Source organism: Lolium rigidum, chromosome 3 (genome assembly GCF_022539505.1).
Source record: "Lolium rigidum isolate FL_2022 chromosome 3, APGP_CSIRO_Lrig_0.1, whole genome shotgun sequence".
NCBI lineage: Eukaryota > Viridiplantae > Streptophyta > Magnoliopsida > Poales > Poaceae > Lolium > Lolium rigidum.
This window is the reverse complement of record NC_061510.1, coordinates 117904875-117917181: the sequence shown is the minus strand read 5'-3', so window position 1 is coordinate 117917181 and position 12307 is coordinate 117904875.

Here is a 12307-nt window from a genome sequence, read left to right as displayed (position 1 = left end):
GGGTGCTTTTCTTTTCTTTTCCTTTTTTTTTCTTTTCTTAATACGAAGAAAGAAATGATGAATATTTAACGGAGGCAAGTACTCCTGCTTCAACCTTTCGTTTATCAGCTCCAATACACAGAGATAAATTAGCGAATCTCCACTACATTTGTAATAAACACATCAAAGGGCTTCTAGCCCAGTGGTAGGAGCATAGTGGTGCCTTCCAAATTCCAACAGGCTCGAGTTCAATCTTTATGGGTGAAATATAGTATCCTGCAAGGTTACCACTTCATCGAGAATATATTAACGTTACATAAAGATAATTTATGTCGGATGAATAATATGGCCATGAAGCTGAAATTGAGGAGACATATAGTAAACCCGTTCTACCTCTTTAGTCTTTGGCAATAAGATAATTTCCCAAAAGTTTAAGTTAAACCGCTTAAGTTGTTTTTGGTGCAAAGCAACGAACAACATCAATAGACATCCCAAAAGTTTGGTAGAACTCTGGTCCGGCAGCTTTATTCTATTTCATTTGAAAGATTGTTTTATTCACTTCCTCCTCTCAAAAAATAGGTGCAATGAGAAAAGTGTTCTCATTGGGTACTTGTGGGATATACTTCTTCCTATTGGCCATTGGGCACCATATGGAAGTATCTTGTATAGGAGTAACTATTTTCTTCTAAAATAAACTGGGGTTTTGATCTTTGATGCCATTTTAGTTCCTCTTTCCTTAGAAGTTGTGCAATCCATTCATTTACTTCTTTTTCATATCGAAGATGAAAACCGCTTCATTTTGTTCGACTTTACTTTCTACTCGCATTCATGTATGCTCTAGTACCGAGTTCTGATGCCACAAGATAATCTCACTAAAGGCAGATACAATTGTAAAGATGGCACACTTCTCTTAGCACTACACGTTATCTATAGAAGACAAAAATATAAGTGGTACAATGCATTATCTTTTGTTGCCATCTCTAATAATAAGTGATAATAGGAAATTGTGTTACTAAGAGAAGGCATATGATACAATGGAGAAAATAATATTCTCTTATCTTTTATCTCTAAATAGGAATCTCCCACTATGTCCATGTCATTGGTCCCCCCCCCCCCCCCACAAGTCGTGTCGTAGCCCATCGCGTCTCCGGTTGGCGTTGCATTGGTATCATCTTCCTCAATCCCTTCTCCACAACAGCACAACAGTTCTCTTCTCCCACTCGGTACTCCTCCAATCACTACATCATGGTAGGGATTTAGGGGAACTTTTAAGTGTCCTCAAATGTGTAAAATGTAACCTCAAAATTTCTAAGGGCACATAAAAATATGCTGGATTTATTTGCTACTTGGAAAGTATTAATGGCACTTAAAAATTTGCCCTCATAGGTTATTTCTGTTATGGCACATTTTAGACATGCCCCGATTTTTTTTGATTTTACAGCTTGCTTACCCTTTAGATTTTTAAAAATTTAAATACTTTATATTCATAACATTCCATTGTGTATATCATTTTTTTCAAAATAGTGAGAGCGAAACATTTCGCTTTCTCCATATGCCTATATGATAAACCTATATATTTTGTCTGATTTATGTCATCATTTTCAAAGAACAAGGACATATTCTTTGTTTTAGTACTCTATCCTTGTACTACAGTCACCACGACGCTAATACAAAGAGTCTTGCCGAAGGTTTGTTCTTTCGAACGGCACATATTATTTCCATTACAGTCCTTTATCCTACCTTCTATCAAACATTATGGATAATGGATTATTGTTGTATATGAATGATTGCACACTTTTGTTATTCTTTTCCATTGAACTTCATCAAAGGTATGATTGTATATTTTACTTCGACTTGGTTTAATTTGGAACTAACATAAATTTCTATATAGATAATCAGAAAGATACATACAACGAATTTTGGGAGCTCATAATTTTTTGGAGAAAAATACAGATGCACACCGTTTTTAAAATAATAAAGAAAATTTCAAAATTTTCAACATTTTAGATCTGAAAATAAAATTCACAATCTAACATGTTTTTGCATCAGACTGTACAGAAAAGAGAAATACCAAATTATATTAATTTGCCGAGGATTTTAACGCACCTCTAGCAACTCTGAAAAGAGAAGGGCACTTGGTTAGACATCGGCATGCCCCATTCAATTTGTAGTTCATGAACTCTAACTCCATAGGGATGAAAGCCATATCCTTTTCCGAGATTATAGAGGGGAGACAAAATTAATGAGGTAGGGATTTGTTTTGAGTATCCACTGGAAATGATCATAGGGTCACCATCTATGTAGTTTGTCTGATATGTAGTCACTTACCTATTAGCTTATTTTCCTGAAGCAACAGGCGGGGCTTTCATCAAGTTTCATAAGAGATCATTCCTAGGCTTAGAGAAAATAATATTTTCTTTCTTCGTTCTCTCTCCTCTAACTAAACAAAAAAATTGATGTGGCAACTGCAACGGAAGACTGATGTCATCCCATTGTACATGTCCTGACCTCCAAGCGTAATATAAAATTCCCTGATGTTAGCTAATAGTATATACTTTTTTCCATACAAAAAGACAAGAATTATGAAATTTAGTCTCCAACAAACACATCCTGAACTGTCGGATTTTACATTGTACGATATATAATTTTTTTTAAATATCCACGTGGCAAAGTTGTTAGGGCCCACCACCTAACAACCATTGGCAATTTTCTGGTGTGCCCCGTTGCTGCACTTGGGAGTGTAGTTTTACTCCCAATTAGCATCCAAAAACAAGACATAAACTTAGTTAAAAGTTAACTTTCTACTTTTGATATATTTTATTTTCCTCGTTCCAAATTAAGTCACATGGTTTTATTTATTCAAACCGAGCAAACTTACACACTTAAACGTGCGTCTAGATACATGTGTATCTAGATTATACCTAACCAAAGCTTCCTCAATATAAATAAATATTTGCAATACCTAATCGATATGAATAGATCGATCATCTAGTGTACCTATTCAATATTATTAGTTTTGCTATCTCGGTCAGAATTTCTTACGTTTTATTGACCCAAAAAGTGTAGCCATAGTTAAAAGAAAGTGCAACCTGTTTCAATTGCACTTTTATAACATAAAAGTCGTGTAACTGCACGCCATGCCATAAAAATGCAATAAAGAATAGTTTTTGAACTATAGTTGGATTTTTCTGAGGTGACTGACATAAAAATTCTCAGTCCATTGAGAGGTAGATAAACCCCAATATATTATAGATGTTGGCTTGGTGAGTTGTATCTTGAGCAGCGCCATCGTAAGTGCGGGCGTTAGCACAAAGGAAGTTGAAGGTCTTATCTCTCGGGGTGAAAATCTAAGGTCTGACCTTAATTGGTTGTGGCTAGCAATAATCTTGTTGAAGGCATTGTTTTGTGAGTAAGAACTTTTTCCAGGGTGAAAACCTAAGATCTTTGATCGGGCGACGACCGTTTGTGCACTGTTTCCTTCTTGAAGACGTCATTTTTTGAGAAGCTGAACTTCTGATGCTGTCTTGGTGGTGTTACTACTACTGCTTCGAAAATAGATCACGGTAGCGGGACATTTCTTTTACAATTTTTTTTTCTTTTCTTTTGACTGTGTGCATCCGTAACACGGCTACGATATTGCGTTGTTGCGGAAGCTATGTGTAATTGGTATCGTTGCGATATTAATATATTTCCTTTATCAAAAAAATATAATAGATGGTGGCCTCTTCTTATATAAATTTTTGTCAATTTTAGTAGGCTGTGACTTTTGGCCAGATTTGTAAGGAATGGATCAATGGACACCACCGGCTAGCTATCTCATTCGGATGAGCTGTTCGATGATTTAGAGGTAATTGCATATACCAGCAACTCTTCGTGCAAAAGTTGCGCAAACCAGTGACTACGATTTAGTTTTTGCACAAACCAGTAACTTTACATGTTATCGATTACATGGAACTCTAATGATCAGATTACAGTGTTTAATAACAAATTTGACAAAGCAGGTTCACCTTTAAGGTTACATAATGGGGTCGGTCGGGCTAGAGCAGCCGAACCAACTTCTTCTACCGTATGAGCATCCTCAACAGATGAATAATATATATCACCCGAACAATTATATATCACATATTTTTAATTTTTTCAGTTTTTATATCACCTGAACTTTTTTCCAAAACTTCAAATGAAATTCAAACTTTGACAACTCGACACGGATAGTTGTTACATAGCCGCTACACTCAACAGTTGATTCACTGCGTCGATGGTCACCCTCATTGACATAGGCATCCCAAATGGGCCTGCCGAAGATAGTACCCGGGGTTTACTGAAGGCCCACTACCCGAAGAATAAGAAGATTCGGGAGCCCAAGATATATTAAGGAAAGTTAGAGTTGTAATAGGAAGTGCTATTTGTAATCTGGCGGGATGAGTTAGAAACCGTCCCGGACTCTGTAACTTGTACAAAACGAAACCCTCGGCTCCGCCTCCTATATAAAGGGGAGTCGAGGGACGAAGAGATCATCGAATCATTGTTCACAAACCCTAGTTTTCATAATCGTCGAATACTTTTCGGCTGAAACCTTCGAGATCTACTTGCCCTCTACTTCCAACTAAACCCTAGCCTACAATCCATAGGCATTGACAAGTTGATACCTTGTCACTCATACGCCGACGGCCAAAAGTCGCGGCCGTCGGTGTACGGGCCTCCAGGCCAGCCCGCCAAAAGGGCCGTCGGCGTAGCGATGCCCTCGGCGTAGGAAACGCTACGCCGACGGCTACCCTCGGCACATCGCTGGCCGCCGGCGTAGGCCTACGCATACGGCCCACCAAACTTAGGCCATGACGGTGTTATCACAGCGTCAAGGCTACGCCGACGGTCACCCTCGGCATAGCATTCACCTGTTTCTTTTAACTACGCCGACGACCATCCTCGACGTAGAGGTTGAAAATTTTCCCTCCACGCACCCCCGTGGATCGCCTTTTTAACTTTTAACAAAATGGCAGAAAATGATAAAAATTCAAAAAATAAAATCCTTCGAGATGTCCATGTGTTATGTCATCTAGTTGCAAGAGAATTTTAAAAAAAATATCGATATTTTTTTGCAAAATTGCATCATGTATCTGTAAAACGGTATTTCTGGTTGCATACGAAGTCGGAAAAATACATAATATTTCAAAAATTCAAAAAAAATCAAAATTTTTGAAGTTAACGGAAGGGACGGCATGGCCTACGCCGATGGCCACCGTCGGTGAATCACAGCTACGCCAAAGGCCGTGTCTATGCCGACGGCACACGTGGCTCTGCCGAGGCAGACATTGCCCGAGGAGCTATGCCGATGGCTGCCCTCAGCGTAGCCTACGCCGAGGGCCTTTTAAAGCTATGCCGAGGGCTCGGGGCCGTCGGCGTAGCACGCCATTCCTATAGTGATTCTACTAGACTCTCGACACACGACACTTCATCTTCAACCTACAATCTAGTCCCAAAATTCGATGTCCTCCGATTCCTCCTCGTCACATTCGTGGATAAGTGACTCCCATGAGTCGTTGTCCATCTCAGTGTCCGAGGAGATGTCGTGAACGGCAGTGGATGGACCGGCGACAAAAGACGAAGCACCGGTTGCCGCAACTGCTGCAGCTTGCTCGGCGGCCAGTTGGGCGTAGTATTTGAGCTCACCCGCCATGTGCTCTGGGTGAGCGGCGCGTAATTACGCCATGGACGCCTCATCGGCCCGCCGGATGAACATGCACATGTATAGGCATTGAACTTGTCGCTCCTGCTCGCGACGCATCGCCTAGAAACCGTCGTTGCCCCGGACACGATGTAGTGGTGGCATCTCGGCGACGGAGAGGCGTTTTTTTGGGGGAAACTGCCAAGCGCGGTGCGGTGTGGTTTAATCTACTGTAGAGCGTAGGGTCTATGTGTCGAACTTTCTGTGAATAAACTATTCGTGTTGAGTTGTCGATGTTTAATATGTGTCAAAGTTTGAATTTTATTTGAAGTTTTATTTGAAGTTTTGGGGAAAATTGAGGTGATATAAAATCTGAAAAACAAAAAAATATGTGATATACAATTGCTCGGGTAATATAACCGACCCCTTTTTTTTTCCTTCGGCCATGTGACCTCTAAGGTGGATCTCCTTTGTAAGATTTGTATTAAACCGTGTAAGCTGATCATTAGAGTTCCATGCACTAGATAACATGTAGGGTCACTGGTCTGTGCAAAAACAAAACGTAGTCACTGGTTTGTGCAACTTTGCTATGAAGAGTTGCTGGTATATGCAATTACCTCGATGATTTACCACGGAGCGGTATCTCGCCGCGGCTATCTACGGACACGCTGTCCTCCGAGTAGTCAGGGAAGTACTCGTCCGCCCTGGACAGAATGTATGCCACGTCCACCATGCTCGGCCGCTTGGACGGGTCCCGCTGCAGGCACGCCCTCGCCAGGCTCAGCACAGTCGCCACGCTCCCCGGCGGGCAGCTCTGCTCGGCGAGAACGGGGTCCATCCACCAATCCAGCCTCTCCTCCGCGTGGGACAGCAGCAGCTCCCCGCCGTCGCTGGTGGCCTCGCGGCCAGACAGGAGCTCGAGCAACACGACACCGTAGGCGAACACGTCCATCTTCGTGGTGACGATGCCGTCGGCAAGGTACTCAGGCGCGATGTAGCCCTGCGTGCCGACGATGTGGGTGGTGACGGTGTTGTGGCCGGTCTTGGCGAGGCCAAAGTTGGCGATCTTGGCGCGCATGCGGGCGTCGAGAAGGACATTACTGCTCTTGATGTCCTTGTGCACGACGCTCGGCCAAGTGTGCTGGTGGATGTACTGGAGGCCGCGGGCGAGGTCGAGGGCGATGCCGAGGCGCGTGCGCCAGTCCAGCAGCCGCGCGCGGCGGCGGTCCAGGAGGCACAGGTTCAGCGACCCGTTCTCCACGTACTCGTACACCAGGTAGCAGTCGCCCGTTGCCGAGTTGATGCAGTAACCCTCCAGCTTTACCAGGCTGCTGTGGTTCACCTGAAGGAGTGACACATTGCAGCTAAACGTATTATGTGTTGCCTAACTACTCATAAACTTCTTTTTTTGGAAAGCAGCTGTTATTTACAATCTGCTATTAGGACTTCAAAACAGTGTGCTCTGAGTTTCTTGCAGAAAGTAATTCAGTTTCTAGGAAGAAAAAGGCCGCACCTTTTGCAGGATCATCAGCTCCTCGCTGGCGTCCCACTTCATCTTTTTCACGGCGAACACCTTGCCGCCGATGGTAAGCTTATAAACGCTGCCCTTGATGAGGTGCACGTCGTCAAAACCCCCCGTGCCACGCTCCAGCTCCTCGACCGTGAACACCCTGTACGTGTGCATCCATTCCGATATGTCACTTACCAAGAATCTCTCCCCTCCGACGTCTAAGGACGCGCTCTCGGCGCCAGACCTATCGCCCTCACCGCCGTCGCGGCTCACGACGGCTTCCTCAACTTGCCGCACATTGGCTTCTTCCCCTCGTTGCACATTCGCCTTGAGCCGCCTCCACAGGCAGCCCAGCAGCAACAGCTGCAGCAACCAAAGCCCACTGACGACGCCCAACCCGATGGCCAGCCCGGTGACCACCCTATTCCGGTCGTCGGTCACGTCCCTCGGGCCGGGCGTAGCGGAAGGTGGCTCGAGCGGGGACGGCGGCGTGTGGGACACGATTGGCGGAAGCCACTGCGGCACTTGACGACGGAGCGGCACTAATATTTCGGAGACCAGCGTCGTGCCGCCCTCGGGCCCGTTGAGCGAGACGAGCGACTGCGCGTCGACGGCGAAGGCGGCGGCGATGGAGGCGTAGGTGTCTCCCTGCTGCATGACGTAGGTGACCAGCGCGGTGGCGTTGTCGGCGGCCGCGGGGCACTGGCAGAAGATGGGGAACGTGACCATGTCGCCGGCGTTGAGGTTGACGTGGACCAGATCGGGGTTGACGCGCTGGACGGCCTGGTACTGCGTCAGGTGCTGCAGCTTGGTGGTGGAGACGATCCAGTAGGTATCACCCAAGCTGATCTGGTACAGCGTGGGCGCGTACGCGTTGGGTGACCCGGAGGGGCACCCGCACTGGAGAGGCACGAGCAGCGGCTGCCCGCTGGAAGGCGTGGCAGAGGCGGACAGGTTGTTGGCGTCCGCGAGCGTGAAGCTTCTGATGCCGAATAGGTCACCCACGGCCGAGAGGTCCGGCGGCACGCCCGCCAGTCCCGCGCGGTAGAGCGCGTACGCCTGGCACGGGTACGAGATGCTCGCAGAGCAGTTGAATCCCTGCACGCTCGCCGGCTCCGGCGTGACGCTCGAATTCTGGCACCGAGCCGGGGAGGGGAGCATGCACATGCAGAGCAGCGTCGCCATCGCTAGCTGCCGCCGAGGCATCGTAGCTTGCGCTGCGGAGGTGGAAGGAACCAGGGTTGGGTTGGTGGTGTTGTGTCGGGAGTGGACGCTCGGGGGTGACATATGCGGGAGGAAGACGATGATGTCGAGCTAGACTTCGGCCGTTGACGTGAGAGGCGGCTTTCGAGGAATCCCCGGCGGGGTGACTCAAATTGTGATAATTTAACTGTCCCTGGCCGATAGACACCTTCGTATTTTGTCGGGGATTGTCGATAAAACGGGATCCTTCTACTCCGGTCACATTCATAATCATGGTTAGTGTTGTGGTTTGGTTTTCCAAGTTGCGCCAGACTAGCAACAGATTAGTTGACCCTTTGTGTCAATTTACCTGGAAATGGTCCCCATTAGGCCATGTACAGTAGTATCCAGTCACCCGTCTATGAGGCAACCCAAGTAGACGATTAGATGACGCGAGAGAGAGAAAGAAAAGCGTCCGAGTTCTTATAGATAAACCACACGTTAAATTAATACTCCGTCATATTCATATTACTCCCCATTAATATCGATGTATCTAAAATTAAAATTTATCTAGATACATTCATATTAGAAACAACTAATATGGATGAGGGGGAGTAACATCCTTAACAACGAAACAGATATAAGATGCTAACCTGAGCTTACAACGACGCAATTCACACACAGAAAACCAAGGCCACCCAAGGGAGCTACAGCCGGAAACGAGAGCAGCCGACACGAATATTACGGTCTAGGAAGAGGAAGAGCAAGTGTAAGGCAGGATACTTTGTCGAACCGGTGTTCACCCTAAACAGGCAAACCGACAATCACCGCAAATACGACGAGACAGCACCACCGTCGCATAGGCCATCAGAGGCCGACCACCACCAGGAATAAGAAAACATGGATCTTGGGCCGGCGAGGAACAACGAGGGAAGCCCGACGAGAAACACCGTGGGTGCAGAACACGAAGCAAGCTTTGCCGAGGAGGGCAGACAGAGGGGGACCTCCGCCACCAAACCACGGAGATCCACACGGCGTGAGGACTCCAAAGTGGCATCTTCAAGAAGATCACGACGTAGAGGCGCCCCTACCACATGATCCGGAGATCTTGGGTTTTCACACAGAGGTACCAAGTACCGCCACATCGACGCCTTCAAGAAGGTAACGACGTCCGCCGCCGCTGTCGTGGCCCAAAGGGCAAGGGCTCCCCCCGGCGAAAGAACTGGATCGACACCACAGGGTAGCGGCAGTCGCCGAGGCGACTACCGTACCGCCGCCACACCAAACGGCTCGCCTGCACCACGCCATCCACACGGCCGAGGAAACTGGACGGCACCAGAGCCCATGGCACGCCCGCGAGCCAACCTGACTCCCACCGTCTAGGGCCGCTGCTCCGGCTTCCAACTCTGCACACTTCCAAACTGAGAAAAAATGAGAACTTTGCTGTGAGGACACCGAACTCCGACCGAGGAGCCAGCCAACCATCGCACCCTTGCAACGCCGCAACCCCGACGGGGGAAACTCCACTACCAGTACGGCAACCCGTAGCCGCTCACAGATCTGGGCCAAGGATGGGCTAGAAAGGGGCCCAGGGCCCCTGCCCTGGCCCGAACTCGTGGTGGCCAGATCTGGCGCACAACTCCACCTCGCGAGGACCCTACCAAGCCGGAACGAACGTGCGCCGCCGCCAGCCGAGCAGTTCTCCACGTCGGGCCTCACACGTGTCGCCTTCACTTTCACTAGTCCGCAATGGCCCGACCTCGCACCGCCTGCCGCCGGAACCGCTCACCGACCGCCAGGTTCCGCGTCACGGCCACCACACGAGGGGGTAGAGGGCCCCGCTGGAGCCGGCGCCGCGCGAGCTTTTCCCGGCGACGTCCTGTGGCGGCGGCGAGGGGAAGGGGAGAGGAGGGGCGAGAAGGGGCGGCGCCGGGACTCTCGCGTCGCTTGCGGGAGCGACCAAGAGCTAGGGTTTTTCCTTGCTGGAAAAAGTCCAAGTCCGTCGATTAAATTACAGACGGTCTAATCCCGCGAAATAAGTGTATGGAACACCTGAAAATCCTATATCAATCAGTACACAAACAAAAAGTGTCTCTCTGAATCTCTTCATCAGATTTTCCGCCCGCTGACTCGCAGAAAAATGTTCAAAGCTCCACATACACTCGTTAAAGTCACCAACAACCAGCCAAGAAAGATCATGATAACTGTGCATCTGACACAACTTCGTCCACATCAGATGATTCTTCACCCTTGGCTTCCCATAGAAACAAGTTAACCTCCATTGGAGGATGTCATCCGAAGATTTAATCAGCACATCAATGAAGCGTCTATTTGCCTCTTCCACCACCACTTTTAAAGATTCATGCCAATAAAGAGCCAGACCACCGCTCATATCATCACTGTCCAACCCTACAAATCCGCGAAGTTCAAAACGACTTCGTAACCTCTTCATCCTTTCTTACTTTTGTCTAGTTTCACAAAGAAAAACCATCATGGGGGAATGCGACTGAACCAAAGTCGCCACATCACGAATTGTCAGAGGATTACCCCCTCCTCCGCAGTTGAAACCTAAAAAGATTCATTGATCCGGGCAGCACTCCTCATAGGAGACAACCAAATTCAGATATTTTGCGTTGTTGCTCTTCCCCTCTCCCCCCTCATTTAACCCATGCTTTGTTCTCTTTGGATCCCTCTTCAAAGGAGGACTTGGAGGGATTTTTGGATTTAAAGCACCGGCCTGGAAGTTGTTCACCATGTCTTTCACTACAGGAACTAAGGTTCCAGGAAGAATTGCATTCGGAGAAACTGTCTGCCCTTCTAGGAATCGCTTCCGGTTTGGATCAACATTCATTGGGTCCTCCTCATCACCTAATCCCTCCTCATAGGGATCTTGTTCTTCAGTTTCCACACTAAAATGTCCAGCCCAAGACCATCTGCCTTGTTCACGCCCGGAGCCTCTTCCACGTCCTCTACCACGTCCATCAGTATGGCTGGTCCAAGTGGCTTTCAGGTCCTTCAACACTAGTGATTCTGGCGGATGGATACCTCCATCGCCATGTTCCGTACACAGGTGGCCGACCATCCCACAAACTGTACACCGGTCAGGCAGACGTTCATATTTCACGTGACGTTTCTTTTCTCTGATCATTGGATACACAATTTTTCAGCGGTTTCGTAACATCACAAAGAATCCTCACTCTGAAAAAATTTCCAGAGAAATCATTAGCCACTAGTTAGCAGTCAACACCTCTCCAACCTTTGATGCTAAGGCCCCAACCATAGTCTTAAAGCCATCCGGGGGATCATGGATTTGAATCCAGACCTTGAAAGTATTCAACTCAATTTCTGAGGGTTTAGTGAATCCGTCATAGACCACCATTAACACAGGATGCCCTCGAAAGGTCCATGGTTCTCCCTACATTACCTTATCTCAATCACCAAGGCACGGAAATTCCATAGTATACAGATTGCTATCAAGCGAATGAAACTTAACCTCTTGCGCCAGATCCCATGCAGTCCTCATGTTCTTGAAGAACCAGAAGTCGTTGAATTCGCGATGAGTACAAACCCTAGCGATGGCTAGCCATCTTGTCGCTTCCTCCGGCGGTGGAGCTTCATCTTCGCACACCACATCATCTAGGTCCTCTTCACGTAGCCCAACCTCTTCATCATCACCTCCAGACCATCCTTCTCAGTCCCTGCCGAAGCCGTGACTTCATCCGCTAGATTGCGAACGAGAAAATTGAAAAGAACGACACCCTCCCAAAAACCCTCCGACTTCTGTGACACCCCAAGGCTGGGCAGCAACGCAGAGGTTGCCCCTTGATCAGCCCAAGGGATAGCAGGGAAGGAAGCAGGGTCAGGGATGGCCGGATATGGTCTCGACACCGATGGGATCAGCGCGAGTAGAAAACCCTAACAAGAGGGGACTATCAGCGCCGCGTTTTGCTTATTTTCAGTAGTAATAAATTCAG